The 18,893-nt window shown below is 35.0% G+C and overlaps 1 pseudogene; it reads left to right on the top strand.

Moving 5' to 3' along the window:
* Nucleotides 1-17,160: 17,160 nt before the first annotated feature.
* On the top strand, nucleotides 17,161-18,516 carry LOC144216258 (heterogeneous nuclear ribonucleoproteins C1/C2 pseudogene; annotated as a pseudogene).
* The last annotated feature ends 377 nt before the right edge of the window (nucleotides 18,517-18,893 follow it).

Genomic DNA, 18,893 nt, shown 5'->3' with positions numbered 1-18,893 from the left:
TAGGGGTGCCTGGCTGGCTCAGTTGGTTAAGTGTCTGACTTCTGCTCAGGTCATGATCTCATCGTTTGTGGGTTCGAGCCCCCCGTCAGGCTCTGTGTTCACAGCTAGCTCAGAGCCTGGAGCCTGTTTCAGATTCTGTATCTCCCTCTCTCCCTGACCCTCCCTACTCATGCTGTCTCTCTCTCTCTCAGAAATAAATTTTAAAAAACCTTTAAAAATAATAAAGTGTTCTTTTTAAGAATCTATTCTCTATTCATAGTCATTAAAGCTTCAGAAATTTTGTTGCTGCTATCCTTAAAATGTATTTGTATGTGGTGCCTGGATGGCTCAGTTGGTTAAGTGTCTGACTTCTGCTCAGGTCATCATCTCAAAGTTTGTGAGTTCAAGCCCCGCATCAGGCTCTGTGCTGACAGCTTGGAACCTGGAGCTGGCTTCAGCTTCTGTCTCCCTCTCTCTCTCTTCCCTTTCCTCTCTCTCTCTTAAAAATAAATCAACATTAAGAAAATTTTTAATGTTTCTTTGTAAACTTCTAGATTCTTTAGAAGATACCTTAAAACAGTTGAGAAACTATTCACACATTCACAGTGATCATTTGAAAGGACTTTATTATAATTGATTATCTATGTTTTCAGTAATTTTTTGAAATAATTACCTAATTCAAATTTATTAGGTATTTTCTCCAGTGAGTTAATTTTCTACCTATTTGTTATTATGCAAATCTTTAGGTACATTTCTAGTTTAATATTAAACTTGCATAGTAACCTCATAGTTTCAAATTAAACATTTTAATTTTTTAAAGTTTATTTATTTTGAGAGTGAGAGACAGAGAGACAGCATGGGGAAGGGGTAGAAAGAGAGGGAGAGGGAGAATCCCAAGCAGGCAGCATGGAGTCTGATGTGGGAGTCAATCCCACGAGCAATGAGATCATGACCTGAGCCGAAGCTGGATGCTCAACTGACTGAGCCACCCAGGCACCCAAACAATACACATCTAAATAACACATGACTCAATGAGAAAAAAATCTCAAGAGAGATTTGAAAATATTTTGAACTAAATGAAAATAAAAACACAAATTTTCAAAATATGTGTGATGCAGCAACATCAATGCATAGAAGAAATTTATAGCATTGAATGTATATATAAAAAAAGAAAAAATCTAAAATTAAAAATTTTATACCTAAAATATTCCAGCTTAGGAAACTAGAAAAAAAGAGCAAATTAAATCCAAAGTAAGCAGAAGAAAAAGAATAAAAATTTACAACAGAAATCAATGAAATTGAAAACAGGATATAATAAAAAAAAATAATGAAACCAAAAGCTGTTTCTTTGAAAATATCAAAAATCAGTAAACCCCTAGCCAGTGTAACTAAGGAAAAACAAGGACAAAAATTACTAATATCAGAAATGGAAGAGGATATTACTGCAGATCCTGTGAACTTTAAAAGATAATAAAGAAACTAGGAATGCCTTTATGCCCAAATATTGATAACCTCGATGAAATAGACCAATTTCTCGAAAGATATAATTTACCAAAAATCACACAAAGAAATATACAATCTGTATAGGACTATATCTATTTAAAAAATTGAATCCATAATTAACCTTCCAAAACAGAAAGAACCCAGCCCAAGTGGGTTCACTGATGATTTCTACCAAATATTTTTTTTTTTGAAGCATTGTTCTTTTTTGTTTTTATTTTCTTTTTTTTTTAATAGTTTATTGTCAAATTAGTTTCCACATAACACTCAGTGCTCATCCCCAAAGTGTCCTCCTCCAAATATTTAAGGAAGAAATTATGCTAATTTTCTACAGTCTATTTCAGAGGATAAGAGCAGAAGGAATACTGCCTAACTCATTGTTAGAGGCCAGAATTACCCTTATTCCAAACCTACACAGAGACAGAAGAAGAAAAGAAAACTACAGAACAATATCTTTCATGAAGATTGATGTAAGATTTCTCAACAAATATTACCAAATCAAATCCAACAATGTATAAAAGAATTATAGCCCACAACCAAATGGGATTTATCCCAACTAGACAAACCTGACTCAGCATTCAAAAATCAAATGAATGTGGGACGCCTGGGTGGCTCGGTCGGTTAAGTGTCTGACTTTGGCTCAGGTCATGATCTCATGGTTCAGGGGTTCAATCTCTGTGCAAGGCTCTGTACTAACAGCTTAGAGCCTAGGGCCTGGTCTTGATTTGTTTTCTCTCTCTGTCTTTCTCTCTCTCTCTGTTCCCCTACATGCCCTCTATCTCTCTCTCTCAAAAATAAATAAACATTAAAAAATTTTTGAAGTCACATCAATAGGCTAGAAAAGAAAAATCACATGATTGTATCAGTAGATGCAGAAAAAGCATTTCATAAATCCAACACCCCTGCAATAAATCTCTCAGTAAACTACACATAGAGGAGGACGTCATGAACTTAATAAAGACTATCTACAAAATCCCTACAGATGACAGTTTATACTTAATGGTGAGAAACTTGAAGATTTCCCACTAAGATTAGGTACAAAGCAAAGATGTCCCCTCTCATCACTCCTTTTCAACATTGTACAGGAGGTTCTAGCTAATGCAATAAGACAAGAGAAGAAAATAAACAGTAGACAGAATGGGAAGGAATAAATAAATATGTCTTTGTTCAAGGATGACATGATCATCTATGTAGAAAAAAAAATCAACCAAAACGCCTCCTGGAACTAATAAGTGATTATAGCAAGATTGCACGATATGAGATTAATACACAAAAGTCAGTTGATTTCTTATATACCAGCATTGAGCAATGGAATTTGAAATTTAAAACACAAAACTATTTACATTAGTGCGCCCTCAAAAGAAATACTTAGGTATAAACTAACCAAGTATGTACAAGATCTAGGTAAGGAAAACTATAAAACTGATGAATGAAATCAGAAAAGAACTAAATAAATGGAGAGATTTATGGTTAGGAAGATTCAGTATTATCATGATGTCAGTTCTTCTCAACTTGATATATAGACTCAATGTAGTCCCAATCAAAATCCTAGCAAGTTATTTTGTGGATGTCAACAAACTGGTATGAAAGTTTGAAGAGGCAAAAGGCCCAGAATACCTCCAACACAATATTGGAAGAGAAGAACAATATTGGAGGACCGACACTATCCAACTTCGAGAATTACTATAAAGCTGCAATAATCAAGACAGTGTGGTATTGGCATAGTCATGGCTAAATAGATTGATGGGACAGAATAAAGAGCCCAGAAATAGATCCCTATAAATATAGTCAACTGATATTTGACAAAGAAGCAAAATCAATAAGATGGAGCCAAGACAGTCTCTTCAACAAAGGGTGCTGGAACATCTGAACATCCACATGCAAACAAACAAACAAACAACCAAACAAAAAAACAGTAAAACAGAAAAGTATAAAACTCGTGGAAGATAACATATGAGAAATGGGGCACCTTAGTGGCTCAGTTGGTTAGGTATCTGACTTTGGCTCAGGTCATGATCTTATGGTTCATGAGTTCAAGCCCAGCCTCGGACTCTGTGCTGACAACTCAGAACCTGGAGCCTGCTTCAGATTCTGTCTCCCTCTCTCTCTGCCCCTCCCCATGCTCTGTCTCTGTCTGTGTCTGTCTCTCTCTCTCAAAAATAAATAAACGTTAAAAAAAAGATAGCATATGAAAAAACCTAGATGACCTTGGCTAAGGTGATAGCTTTTTAGGTACGGTAAATAAAGTCTTACTTTAAAATTTTTTAATGTTTATTTATCTTTGAGAGAGAGAAAGAGTGAGTGTGAGTGGGGGAGGGGCAGAGAGAAGGAGACAGAATCTGAGGCAGGCTCCAGACTGAGCTGCCCGCACAGAGCCTGACAGGGGGCTCAAATCCACAAACCTTGAGATCACGACCTGAGCCGAAGTTGGACGCCTAATCGACTGAGCCACCCAGGTGCCCCTAAATAAAGTCTTATTTTAAACACAGATAATATAAACTAAGGATCCCTCTCTCCCCCCGATGCCCACTGTCATAAACAGCAATTCACTCCTGGGTATTTATCCCAGAGAAATGAAGGCTGTGTTCACCCACAAATGTATACACAAATGCATATAGCAGCTCTACTCATAATAGACAAAGAGATGAAAACAACCCGGATGTTCTTCAACAGGCGAGTAAGGAAACTGTAGTTTATACATACTATGAAATACTAAACAGCAATTAATGATATGAGCTTTTGATACACACATAACAATCTGGACGTATCTCCATTGAATTACATTGAGTTTAAAAAGCCGATCTCAAAAGATTACATACTGTATGATTACATTTATATAAAATTCATGAAATAACAAAAGTATTCAAGTGAACAGAGTCGTGGTTGCCAAAGATTAAGGAGGAAGTGCAGAGGAGAGTGAAGTGTGTGTGGCCATTAAGGGCTGATCCTTGTCATGATGCAAATTTTGCATTTTGACTGTCAACAGTCTTGTGATGTCATGCTCTAGTTTTGCAAGATATTATACTTCAGGAAACTGAGTAAAATGTCACGGGATCTCTGTATTATATCTTACAACTGTGTATCAGTCTACAACTATCTCAAAGTAAGGTTACTTTTAAAAATGAAGGAGAAATTCTGACACTCTCTGATAAGCAAAAACAGAATACATCACTAGCAAATTTGCCCTGCAAGAAATGTTAAATTAAAGATGCAAATTGTGTGGCAATAATTGTACAATGGGAAGGATAGAAATGTCAGAGAAAAGTTGTATACCACTGAAGTTAAGATAACATTAATCTGGGGGTGCCTGGTTGGCTCAACTGGTTAAGGATCTGACTCTTGATTTTGACTCAGGTCATGATTTCATGGTTCATTAATCTTTGTGCTGATAGTGTGGAGCCTCCTTTGGATTTTTCTCTCTCCCTCTCTCTGCCCCTCCCCAACTTGCATGCTTTGCGCTCTCGCACCTCTGTCTCAAAATAAAGGCTTTTAAAAAAAGATAATACTAGTCTGAACTCAATTATTTTAAGATGCTGATTGTAATCCCCAGAACACCCGTTAAGGAAATAATTTTAAACACACGGGAAGAGGGGCTCCTGGGTGGCTCAGTCAGTTACGGGTCCGACACTTGATCTCAGTCCAGGTCTTGAGTTTAAGCCCTGTGTTGTGGGCTCCATGCTAGGTGTGGAGCCTACTTTAAAACAAACAAACAAACAACAAACAAACATGGGAAGAGACACAAAGGAGGTAAAGTAGTACACTAGATGATATTTAGCATGAAAGAAGTCAATCTCCTCTCCTTAAAAGGACACCAGTCATATTAGAATAGGGCCCACACTAATGATCTCATTTTAGCTTATTTTTTTTTAGTGGCCCTGTCTCCAAAAGCAGTTATATTCTGAGTTAGTGGGGAGTTGGGCTCCAATATATGAATCTGGCGGGAGATAATTCAGCCCATACGACTGACCTACATAATTTTCATTTTTTTCCCGAGAACTTTCTCCTAACATTTCTTGCAAAACACCAAAGTTGCCTACTGGTAACCAATTCCCTCATTTTTTGCTTTTCTAAGAAGGTATTTATTTTCCTTCATTTTTGAAGTTTAATTTAGCTGCAGATGGAATTTGAAGTTCGTTATTTTTTTTTCCTTCAACACTTTAAATATTTTATTCCACTCTCTTTTTGCTTGCATGAATCTTGATGAGAGGTATCCTTGCTCCTCTGTAGGTAATTTGTTTTTTATCCTCTAGTTTCTTTCAAAATTTTCTCTTTGTCTTCATTTTTTCTGAAGCTTGAATATAATATGCCTTTGTTTAGATTTTGTGATATTTATCCTCAGTGGTTTATGTGCTTCATGGGTCTGTGATTTGGTGTTTCTCATTAATTTTGGGAAATTGTCAGTCATTATTGTTTCAAGAATTCCCTTTGTTCCTTCCTTTTTTTCTACTTCTTATATTATCATTACACACGTTACACCCTTTGTAATTGTAATTTTAATTGTACATTTCTTAGATATTCTGTCTCTTTCATTGTATTTTCTCTTTGCATTTCACTTTTGGAAGTCTCTATTGACATTTCTTCAAGCCCACTGATCTTTCCTGAGCGTGTGTCAATCAATTGATGAGCCCAGCAAAGCATTCTTTATTTCTATTAATGGTATTCTTTATTTCTAGCATTCCCTTTTGATTCTTTCTTAGAATTTCCATTTCTTTGCTTACAATATCTATACATTCTTACATGCTGTCCACTTTTCCATTAGACTTCTTAGCACATTTATCATATGTTTTAGGTTCCCAGTATGATAATTTCAACATCTCTGCCATAACTGAGTCTGCTTCTCATGCTTTGTCTCTTCAAACTGTTTTTTTCAATCTTTTAGTATAACTAGGAATCCTTTTTGATATCTAGTTCATAGGTGGTATTGTATTCTTCCATCAAAAAGTATATGTCTGTGTAACTCTCTTTTGATGATAACAGCCGTTGATGTTCAACATCAGGGGCCATTAATTCATTAAGAGTTGCAAAACAGTGATGTTTCAATTCTCTCATCCTTTATTCAGTTATTATATAGAGTACTTTTAGGAGGAAGAGTTTCTCCTTATCTGCTATTTGGTTACTCAGAGGAACCATATAAATAGGAAAGTCGTTAAATAGGAACGTCAGGATAACTACTTGGTATTTTTTTTTTTAACCATAACTATTATAATGAGTTAGTTCAATAGCATCCAATAGCTATAGATTTTTAGTTGTTTGCTTTTTTGTTTGATTATAGGCTCAGAAACCTAAAAATATTGATATATCTCAATTCCTTTCATGTATCAAAAATATAATAATAACTCAAATTTCATTTACATGCTGGTTAATACAACTACTTTTAGGAAATATTATAGTTTGTCTTGGAAGACAAAATGTAGACTGAAGACTTGAATAGGCACTTTACAAAAAAAGGTATTTAAATGGCCAATAAATATTTGAACAGATGTTCAACCTATTAGTTTTAAGGGAAATGCAAATTTAAACCATAATGTAATACCACTACATACCTACCAGAATGGCTAAATGAAGACAAAAAATGCTAAAGATTGGTGAGAGTGTAGAACAGGAAGAACCCTTGTTATAGTGTTAATGGAAATGTGAATTGGTATAACCATTGGGAAAACTGATTCACAGTATCTAATAAAATTAAATATATGTATATTCTAAGTCCCAGCAATACTCCTGGATATATGCTTAACAGAAATGTATACATATATTCACCAAAAGACGTGTGTAAGATTGTTTGTGGCAGCAGAATTCCCTATAGTCATAAAATGACAACAATAGTAGCATGAATAAATAACCCAAAATAAATAATGGTCTATTTACACAAAAAGAATGAATGAGCTATAACTGCTTAAAAACATTGAAAAATCTCAGAAATATTATGTTGAGGGAAAAGCCAGACACAAGTTTAAAAACAGGCCAAATTAATGTGTGGTGTTTAAAATAGGGTTAGTGAGGGGCGCTTGGGTGGCTCAGTTGGTTAAGACTTAAGACTTTTGATTTCGGTAAAGGTCATGATCTCACAGTTCTTGGTTTCCAGCCTCATGTTCGGCTCTGTGCTGATCGTGCTGACTCTGCTTGGGATTCTCTCTCTCTCTATTTCTGCCCCAACCCCCCGCCCCTACCGATAAATAAGTTTATTTAAAAAAATTTTTTTTCTTTTAACATTTATTCATTTTTGAGAGACAGAGACCGAGTGTGAGCAGGGGAGGGGCAGAGAGAGAGGGAGACACAGAATCAGAAGCAGGCTCCAGGCTCTGAGTTGTCAGCACAGAGCCTGACGCGGGGCTCAAAATCACAAATGGTAAGATCATGACCTGAGGCGAAGTTGGACACTTAACCGACTGAGCCACTCAAGCGCCCCAAATAAGTTTAATAAATAGGGTTAGTGAGTGGGCAGGGAGGCATCTAGGATGCTGTTCCTTGATGTTTAGTGTTTTAAAAATCTGGTTATAGGTTAACGCGTGTGCTCACTGTGTGAAAATCCAGTGTACTCTTTTTGTGTATTTCTCTAAATGCTATTCTTCAATAAAACATTTTAAAAATACAATTTATGATACCCTCATCTAACCTTTTCCATACTTTATTAAATAATGCTTGTTTGGATAAGAACAATTATTAAACCCCATTGGATCCATTACATTTAGGAATGTAAGTATAACTAAAACAGAGTCCCTTCAGGTTGCTCATAAAATGTCATTGGTAGAAAAACTTAAGCAATGGAACAGCTAAATCTCCTATAGCATGATTTTATCATGTTTTCAGTGTTTGGAAATCAAACCAAATTGATTTAAAACTTCTCTGAAAAATTAAATACATATAACTCATAAAGATGTTTGGTCTATTACTTTCCTAACTGCTAGACAAGTCAGCTGTTAAAAAAGTAACCTTTGTTTAATAGTGATTTTGTGTGGATTTTTTGGGGGTGTGGGTGGGTCCATGTTAACACATTTGATAAACTTTTATCTTAATGCGCCTTTCTGGAATACCAGTCTGACCTCAATCTGAACAAAGCCTTAGTTGATGTTTGCTGGAGGTGGCTTGGTCATTTTCTCAGCCTGTATGTTTATTATTGAATGTTAATCAGATTCATTATTAAAGATTTCATCTGCCACACAAATACATAATTGGCTATGTCTGAGTGGCCACCTTTTGTCTTGAGCAGATTGCTTAAAACTGCATTAAGCATCATTAGACCAAAATGATGACTGAATTAATTTGTCCTTTACGTCTTTTCCAATGGATTGGGTCTCATTATTATACAAACACTACAAAGAACAGTCTTAGAAAAAGCTCATATGAATTCCTCTTAGTTCATTATAGGCTTTTAAATTGAAGGATGCATGAAATAATTACTAATTATGTTAAGTGGTTTCCTTTTGTATATATTATGGAGCATCATTTAGAATCCATTCGTTAAAAGTAGTATAAAACTGAGAAAGTTGTAAGCCTTGGTTTCTACCTTGATATATTTTATCATCCACTTGTATTGATCAAATAATACAAAAAAAGATTAAATGTATTATTTAAATATACATGTTAGTTTTCTCTTAAAATGAGTCAATGAGTAGAATAATCAGAAAATAATAATGGAAGTATAATTATTAAACAATATAATCATAAATCCACATTTTCACTACAACATATTTTTCTTAAAATCATATTTGCTGTCCTATACAATTTTATTTATAAATTATTCATCTAAGGTTTTGATTCCCCAAATGAATTATATGTAATGCCTTCTTACTTGTTCAATCACTATTATTGTTGTGATTAAATAAATTCAGTGGCTATGAAATGCATGAAGTTGGCTGTCATCAGAGATCTGACAATTTCATCATAATTGGTTTAAGCATAATGTACTTCAAACTGATCTTAGAACATCTTTGGTAATCTGTCTGCTCCTGGAACTGACTTGGCCACAAATGAAATTATTGCAGCCTTAGAAAAGAAATCCTCACCCATTAAGGGTTCAGGTGGACTTAGCTTTATAATCCGGTTAAAAGTTTTGAGTAGATGGAATTAGATAGTTGTCCTTCATATTTCTTGACCAGTGAGTCTTAGCGAAGAGTTATTTATTGTTTTCTGTTTTATCAAGGAACTGAATCTTCTCAAATTCATATATTACAAGTTATATTAGGAATGAGTTATAGCCAAGCATTTTATAAATAAAGCAATTATTATAGGCTGTAAAAATATTTCTGTATATCTATTTAAGAGTAAAAATATTCACTTAAAAATTCTCTAGTGCCTTTATTGTTTTCTATCCTCATTTAAATTTACAATGCATCTGAATTTCCCCCAGGTTTATTGAGGTAAATTGTATAGATGTAAGTTGTATAACACAGTGTTTTGATATTTGATACATTTTGAAATAATTGCCACAATACCCTAATTAATATATCCATCACCTCATATAGTGACCCTTTTTTTTTTTTGTATGTGGTAAGACAAAAGATCTAACTCTCTTAGCAAATTTTAAGTACACAATACATGATTATTAACTATGGTCACCGTACTGAACATTAAGTCTCTAGAACTTATTCATCTTATAACTGAAAGCCTGTACCCTTTGACCAACATCTCTCCATTTCTCCTACCTGTTATGAACAGTATTCTACCCTTTGGTTCAATGAGTTAGACTTTTTTAGATTGCACACATTAAGTATGATCTATGTAGTATTTGTCTTTTTTGCCTGGCATATTTCACTTAGCTTAATATCCTGCCCTCCAGGTTCATCCATGTTCTTGCAAATGGCAAGATTATCTTGTTCTTTCAGGTTGAATATTACTCCATTATATATATTTATAGCACATTTTCATTATTCATCCATTGACAACACTTAAGTTGTTTTCATATCTTGGCTATTATGAATAATGCTGCAATGAACATGGGGGTGCATATATCTTTTCAAGTTAGGTTTTCATTTTCTTCAGATAAATACCAAGAAGTGGAATTGCTGGACCATATGGTAGTTCTATTTTTTATTTTTTGAGGAACCTCCATATTGTTTTCCATAATGGCTGTACCAAATTACATTCCCACTATAGTGTACAAGGGTTCCCTTTTCTCCACACCCTCACAAACACTTATCTCTTGGGTTTGTTTTGTGAGGTGATATTTCATTGTTGTTTTGCATTTTCTTGATGATTAGTCATGTTGAACATTTTTTATATTATACCCATTGGCCATTTGTACGTCTTTGGAAAATGGCTATTCAGGTTCTCTGCTCGTTTTTGAATCAGGTTATCTGGGTTTTTGTTATTAGTTGTACAAGTTCTTTGTATATTTTGGATATCAACCCCCTATCAGATAAATGGTTTTCAAATACTGTCTCCAATTCTATTGGTTGTCATTTTGCTCTGATGATGGTTTCCTTTGCTGTGCAGTAGCTTTTTAGTTTATGCAGTCCCAGTTTACTTTTACTTTCGTTGCCTGTTTTTGGTGTCAAATCCAAAATATTATTGTGAAGACTAATGTCAAGGAATTTTTCCCCTATGTGTTTCTTCTAGGATTTTAGTTTCAGGTCATACATTTAAGTCTTTAATGCATTTTGAGTTGATCTTTGTGTGTGTGTAAAATAAGGATTTAATTCCATTCTTTTGCATGTGGATATCCAGTTTCCCACCTCCATTTTCTTGACTTCTATATGAATGGGTTTACTTCTGGGATTTCTATGGTCTGATTTTATGCCAGTACCATACTGTTTTGATTACTATAGTTTAAAATCAGGGAGTCTGATGCCTCCAGAAGAATATCCACTTTTTCCTTTCTCATTATTGCTTTGGTTGTTTTGTGGCTCTATACTTAGGATTGTGTTTTCTATTTCTGTAAAAAATGTCATTTGGATTTTATAGAGATTGTACTGAATCTGTGGATCACTTTGTGTAGTATGGACATTTTAACAATAATAATTCTTCCAATTCACATACACAGATATCTTTTCATTTACTTGTGTCTTCTTCATTTTCTCTCATCAGTGTTTTATAGTTTTCAGTGTAAAGACCTTTCATTTTCTTGGTTAAATTTGTTCTTAGTATTTTGTCTTGTTGATGATATTGTAATTGGGATTGTTAATTTCTTTTTTAGATAATTTATTGTTAGTATATAGAAATACAACTGATTTTTTTAGGTTTATTTATTTATTTTGAGATGGAGAGCACACACAAATGAGAGAGGGACAGAGAAGGAGAAAGGTAGAGACAGAGATAGTCTCAAGCAGGTTCCACACTGTCAGCAAGGAGCCTGATGTGGGGCTTGAACTCAGGAACCACAAGACCATGACCTGAGCCGAAGTCAGATACTCAACCAACTGAGTCACCCAGGTGCCCACAACTGATATTTTTAAAAGTTTATTTATTTATTTTGAGGGAGAGAGAGGAAGACAAAGGGAGAGAGAGAGAATGAGCATAGCGGGGGGGGAGGGGCAGGGAGAGAGGAAGAGAGAGAGAATCCCAAGCAGGCTTGGCACAGCAAGCGCAGAGCCCACTGCAGGGCTGGATGTCATGAACCATGAGATCATGACCTGAACTGAAATCAAGAGTCAGACTCTCAACCAACCAAGCCACCCAGATACTCCTAGAAATACAACTGATTTTTGTATGTTGATTTTACATCCTGTAACTTTATTTGTTTTTAGTTCAAATAGTTTTTAGGTGAAGTCTTTAGGGTTTTTTATGTAGAAGATCATACTATCCATAAACAGAGACACTTTTATATTCCTTTCAATTTGGATGTTATTTTTTTTTTTCTTGCCTAATTGTTCTGGCTAGGATTTGCTGTCCTCCGTTGAATAGTAGAGGTGAGAGTGGGCATCATTGTCTTGTTCCATCACTGAGTATAATATTAGCTTTGGGCTTGTCACATACAGACTTATTATGTTGAGCCACAACCCTTCTTTACCTAATTTGTTGAGAGTTTTTATCATAAACAGATGTTGAATTCTGTCAAACACTTTTACTGTATCTATTGAAATGATCATATGATTTTTTCCTTCCTTCCATTAATGTGGTGTATCACATTGATTGATCTGTGAATGTTGAAACATTCTTGCATCCCAGAGATAACTTCCACTTGATCATGTTATATGATCATTTTAATGTACTGGTGAATTCAGTTTCTTGTATCTTTTGAAGATTTCCTGCAACTGTGTTCTTCGGGTATATTGGTCTATAATTTTTTTTGTAGTGTCCTTGTCTGGCTTTGTTATCAGAGTAATCCTGGCCTCATAAAATGAGTTTGGAAGTATTCTCTCCTCTTCAATCTTTTGGAAGAGTTTGAGAAGAATTGGTATTAATTCTTTAAATTTTATACAGATTGCACTCATGAAGCCATCTAGACCTAGGCTTTTCTTTGTTTGGAAGTTTTTGATTATTGCTTCAATATCCTTACTTATTATTGATCTGTTCATATTTTCTCTTTCTTTATGATTCAGTCTTGATAGGTTGTATATTTCTAGGAACATTCATTTTCTTCTAGGTTACCCAATTTTTTGGTATATAGTTGTTTATAGTAGTCCTTTATGAGCTTTCTTATTTCTTTAGTATCGAGTAGTAATGTCCCCACTCTCATTTATGATTTAATTTATTTGAATCCTTTATTTATTTTCTTTACCTAGCTAAAGATTTGTCTATTTCATTTATCTTTTTCAAAAAATCAACTGTTAGTTTTAATGCTCTTTTCTTTTGTTTTTGTAGTCCCTATCTCATTTATTTCTGCTCTGATTTTTGTCATTTCCTTCCTTCTGCTAACTTTGAGTTTAGTTTGTTCTTTTTCTAGTTCCTTGAGGTGTGAAACTAGGTTGTTTAGTTGAGATCATTTTTGTTTCTTTTTTTTTCTTTTATAGTTTATTGTCAAGTTGATTTCCATATAATACCCTGTGCTCATCCCAACAAGTGCCCTCCTTCATTTTTCTTTTTTAATATAGGAGTTTATTACTATAAATCTCCCTGTAATAAAAATGCTTTTGTTGCATCCCAGTGTTTTGTTGTCTTTTGTTTCCATTTTCACTTGTCTTGAGATAGTTTTTTATTCCCCTTTTGTTCTCTTATTTGACTCATTGATTGTTCAGTGTTGTGGTCAGTTTTCACATATTTGCTAATATTCCAGCTTTCCTCCTGTTATTTATTTCTAGTTTCCTACCATTTGCGTCAAGAAAGATACGTGATATGATTTCAGTCTTCTTAAATTTCTTACGACGTTTTTTGTGGCCCTGTAGAATACCCTGTGTACTTGAAAAGAATATATATATTGTTGCTGTTGGATGCATTGTTCTATTAGATCCATAGATCCATTTGAAGGATAGTTTAAGTCCAATGTTTCTTTATCAATTTCCTGTCTGGATGACCTATACCTTGTTGAAAGTAGGGTACTACAGTCTCCTACTATTATTATATTATTGTCTATTTTGGCAGATCTGTTAATATTTATATATTTAGAATATATTATGATGTTGGGTGCATATATATTTACAACTGTTGTATCCTCCTGATGAATTCACCTTTTTGTCATTATATGGTAACTCTCTTTGTCTCTTGTGACAGTTTTGACTTAAACTTTGTTCTTTCTCATTTAAGTATGGCCACCACCCCCCAAACTCTTTTTGTTTCCATATGCATGAAATATCTTTTTCCATTCCTTAACTTTCAGCCTGCACATGTCTTTAGCTGAAGTGAATCTCCTGTAAGCAACACATAGTTGGGTTATCCGTTTGGTAGTCACTCTGTGTCTTTTGTTTGGAGAATTTAATTCATTTGCATTTAAAGCAATTTTTGATAGGTAAAGCCTTCCTATTGCCATTTCATTAATTGTTTTCTGGCAGATTTTGTAGTTCTTTTTTTTTTTTTTTGTTGCTATTTTCCTTTATGATTTGATGATTATCCTTAATGGTTTTCTTTGATTCCTTCCTTTTCATCTTTTGTGTGTTTCCTATACAGTCTTTTGCCTTGTGGTTCCCATGATACTCCCATGACACTTACCTAAAACATATTTTAATTCTAACAGTCTATTTTAAGGCGATAACAACTCAAATTCAATTGCAAAGAAAATCTCTACACTTTTTCTATTTCCTGATATTTTGTTTTTAATGTTATAATTTATATGTTTTTATATTGTATATCCATTAACAAATTATTTTAGCTACAGTTATTTTTATTTATTTATCAATTTGCTTAACGTTTATTTATTTATTTTTGAGAGAGAGGGAGAGAGAGATGAGAGAGAGCATGAAAGGAGGAAGGGCAGAGAAAGAGAGAGAGAATCCCAAGCAGGCTCCACACTGTCAGCACAGAGCCAGCTCTATGAGGCATTCAGTCTCACAAACCATGAGATCATGACCTGAGCCAAAATTAAGAGTCAATGCTCAGCTGAGTGAGCCACCCACGCAGCCCAGCTACAGTTATTTTTAATACTTTCGTCTTTTAACTTTTATACAGGAGTTAAAAGTGATTAACTCACCACCATTCTCTATTAGAGTATTCTAAATTTGACTATTTTAAGGCATATCTTGTTTTATTGTACTTTGCAAATATTGCACTTTTTACAAATTGAAGGTTTGTGGGAAGCCCGTGTTGAGCAAGTGTGCAAACACTATGTTTTCCAACAGCATTTTCTCACTTTGTATGCTTTCTGTCACATTTTGATAATTCTCATAATATTTCAAAATTTTTCATTATTATTGTGTTTGTTACTTTGATTTGTTATCAGTGATAATTCACTGAAAGCTCAGATGATGGTTAGCATTTTCTGGCAAAAAGGTATTTTTTTTTTTAGTTTATTTATTTAATTTGAGAGAGAGAGAACAAACAAGCAAAGGAGAGGCAAGAGAAAGGGAGAGAGTCCCAAGTAAGCTCCACACAGTAAGCAGCTACTTATGTTCTCGAATCTCATATTTTTATTTCCAGTGTCATATCAAAGGTTGTTTTCTAAAAAAAAGAGTTGACTCCTCAATAGAAAAGAAAATTTTCTTTTTATGATAAAGATGACTTTTGTCACCCTACAGCAAAGTACAAAAAAGTGAGGTAAGCATGTAACATAATCCCTCATTGAATCAATAGGCTAAAAAGAATAATCACATGATCATATCAGCAGATGCAGAAAAAGCATTTCTCAAAAGCCAATACTTATTTATAATAAAAACTCTCAGTAGACTAGGAAGAAAGGGAAACTTCTTCAACCTAATTAAGAATATTTTTAAGAACCTTCAGCTAATATCATACTTACTGAGAAATTCAGAGGTTTCCGACTAAGATCAGGCACAAAGTAAGGATGTCCTCTCTCACCACTTATTTTCAACATTATACAAGAAATTCTAGCTGATGCAATAAGACAAGTAAAGGAAATAAAAGATAAACATAGTGAGAAGGAAAAAATAAGTCTTTATTCAGGGATGACATGATCATCTATGCAGAAAATCCTAAACAAACAAACAAATAAATAAATAAACCAAAATACCCCCCTAGAACTAATATGGAATTATAACAAGATTACAGGATATGAGATTAATATATAAATGTCACTTGCTTTCCTATATATCAGCAATGAACAAGTGGAATTAGTAATTAAAAACATAAACCCTCAAAACAAACACTTAGGTATAAAGCTAACAAAGTATGAACAAGATATAGATGAGGAAACTATAAAACTGATTAATGAAATCAGAGAAGAACTAAATAAATGGAGAGATTTTTCATATTTATGCTTAAGAAGTCTCAATATAATCAAGATGTCAGTTCTTCCCAATGGATCTATAGATGCTATGCAGTACCAATCAAAATCCCAACAAGTTATTTTGTGAATGTCAACAAACTGGTTTGAAAGTGTATATGAAGAGGCAAAAGACCCAGAATTTCCAACACAGTATTGAAAGAGAAGAAAAATATTGGAGGGCTGATGCTACCCAACTTCAAGAATTACTCTAAAGCTGCAATAATCAAGACCATGTGCTATTGGCACAGTCATGACTAAGTAGATTGATGGGACAGAATAAAGAGCCCAGAAATAGATCCCCATAAGTATAGCCAACTAATATTTGACAAAGGAGCAAAAACAAAAAGATAGAGCTAAGACAGTCTCTTTAACAAAGGGTGCTGGAGTATCTGGACATTCACATGCAAAAAACAAAAAAGAATCTAGGCACAGACTTTACACTCTTCACAAAAATTAAGTTGAAATGGGCCAGACACCTAATGTAAACACAGAAGTATAAAACCCATGGCAGATAACATATGAGAAGACCTAGATGACCTTGGCTAAGGCAATAACTTTTTTACATAAAACACCAAGGGCATGATCCATGAAGAAAATAATTGATAAACTAGACTTCATAAAAATTAAAAACTATTCTGTCAAGAGAATGAGAAAACAGACCACAGCCTGGGAGAAAATACTTGCGAAATACATATCTGATAAGAAACTGTTACCCAAAATACACAAAGAACTCTTAAACTCAACAAGAAGAAAATAAACAACCCAATTTAAAAATGGGCCACAGACCTTAACAGACACATCACCACAGAAGATACACAGGCAGCAAATAAACATATGAAAAGGTGCTCCACCTCCTATACCATCAGGGAAATGTGTATGAAAACAACGAGATGCCACTACTCACCTATTAGAATGAACAAAATCTGATTTTGTGAAGAGACGAAGACTGAGCGGTTGCGGCCGCGTTGTCGACCTCGAGCAGCAGTTGGCTTCTCCACGTAGAACTCGGAAGTAGGAGATTCAGAATCGAATCCCTTCTCCCTCCCCCCTCCTGTGAGATTTTTTTGATCTTCAGCTACATTTTTCGGCTTTGTAAAGAACCGTATCATCAAAGACCATGGCCAGCAATGTTACCAACAAGACAGATCCTCGCTCCATGAACTCCCGTGTATTCATCGGGAATCTCAATACTCTTGTGGTCAAGAAATCTGATGTGGAGGCAATCTTCTCAAAATATGGCAAAATTGTGGGTTGCTCTGTTCATAAGGGCTTTGCCTTCGTTCAGTATGTTAATGAGAGAAATGCTCGGGCTGCTGTGGCAGGAGAGGATGGAAGAATGATTGCTGGCCAGGTTTTAGATATTAATCTGGCTGCAGAGCCAAAAGTGAACCGAGGAAAGGCAGGTGTGAAACGATCTGCAGCGGAGATGTACGGCTCCTCTTTTGACTTGGACTATGACTTTCAACGAGATTGTTATGACAGGATGTATAGTTACCCAGCACGTGTTCCTCCTCCTCCTCCTATTGCTCGGGCTGTAGTTCCATCAAAACGCCAACGTGTATCAGGAAACACCTCACGCAGAGGCAAAAGTGGCTTCAATTCTAAGAGTGGACAGGGAGGATCTTCTTCCAAGTCTGGAAAGTTGAAAGGCGATGACCTTCAGACCATTAAGAAGGAGTTGACCCAGATAAAGCAAAAAGTGGATTCTCTACTGGAAAGCCTGGAAAAAACTGAGAAAGAACAAAGCAAACAAGGAGTAGAGATGAAGAATGATAAGTCAGAAGAGGAGCAGAGCAGCAGCTCCCTGAAGAAAGATGAGACGAATGTGAAGATGGGAGTCTGAGGGGGGTGCAGATGACTCTGCTGAGGAGGGGGACCTACTGGATGATGATGATAATGAAGATCGGGGGGATGACCAGCTGGAGTTGATCAAGGATGATGAAAAAGAGGCTGAGGAAGGAGAGGATGACAGAGACAGCGCCAATGGCGAGGATGACTCTTAAGCACATAGTGGGGTTTAGAAATCTTGTCCCATTATTTCTTTACCTAGGCGCTTGTCTAAGATCAAAATTTTCACCAGATCCTCTCCCCTAGTATCTTCAGCACATCTCACTGTTCTCCCCATCCTTGTCCTTCCCATGTTCATTAATTCATATTGCCCTGCGCCTAGTCCCATTTTCACTTCCCTTGACGCTCCTAATAGTTATGTTAAGTCTTACCCTGTAATTTTTGCTTTTAATTTTAATACCTCTTTATGACTTAACAATAAAAAGGATGTGTGGTTTTTATCAACTGTCTCCAAAATAATCTCTTGTTATGCAGGGAGTGCAGTTATTTCCATTCATACATGAGCTCCATAGTTGCTTCCCTAACTGCAAAGGCAATCGCTTTAGTTGAGTAGCATCTGAGAGCAGCTTTGAGTTAGAGGTATGTGTGTTATACCCCACACAAGAGTGCTTACGTGGGGCTGTTCATCACAAATGTAACAATGTATTTTTGTGAATGAGAGTTGGCATGTCAAATGCATCCTCCAGAAAAATAAGTAGTGTAATAGTCTTTAAGATTTGTTTTCTAAAGTTGATACTGTGGGTTATTTTTGTGAACAGCCTGATGTTTGGGACCCTTTTTTCTCAAAATAAACAAGTCCTTATTAAACCAGGAATTT

Source organism: Crocuta crocuta, unplaced genomic scaffold (assembly GCF_008692635.1).
Source record: "Crocuta crocuta isolate KB4526 unplaced genomic scaffold, BGI_CrCroc_1.0 scaffold333, whole genome shotgun sequence".
In the NCBI taxonomy this organism is placed as follows: domain Eukaryota; kingdom Metazoa; phylum Chordata; class Mammalia; order Carnivora; family Hyaenidae; genus Crocuta; species Crocuta crocuta.
Note: the sequence above shows the minus strand (reverse complement) of the source record. Positions and strands in the feature narration are given on the sequence as shown.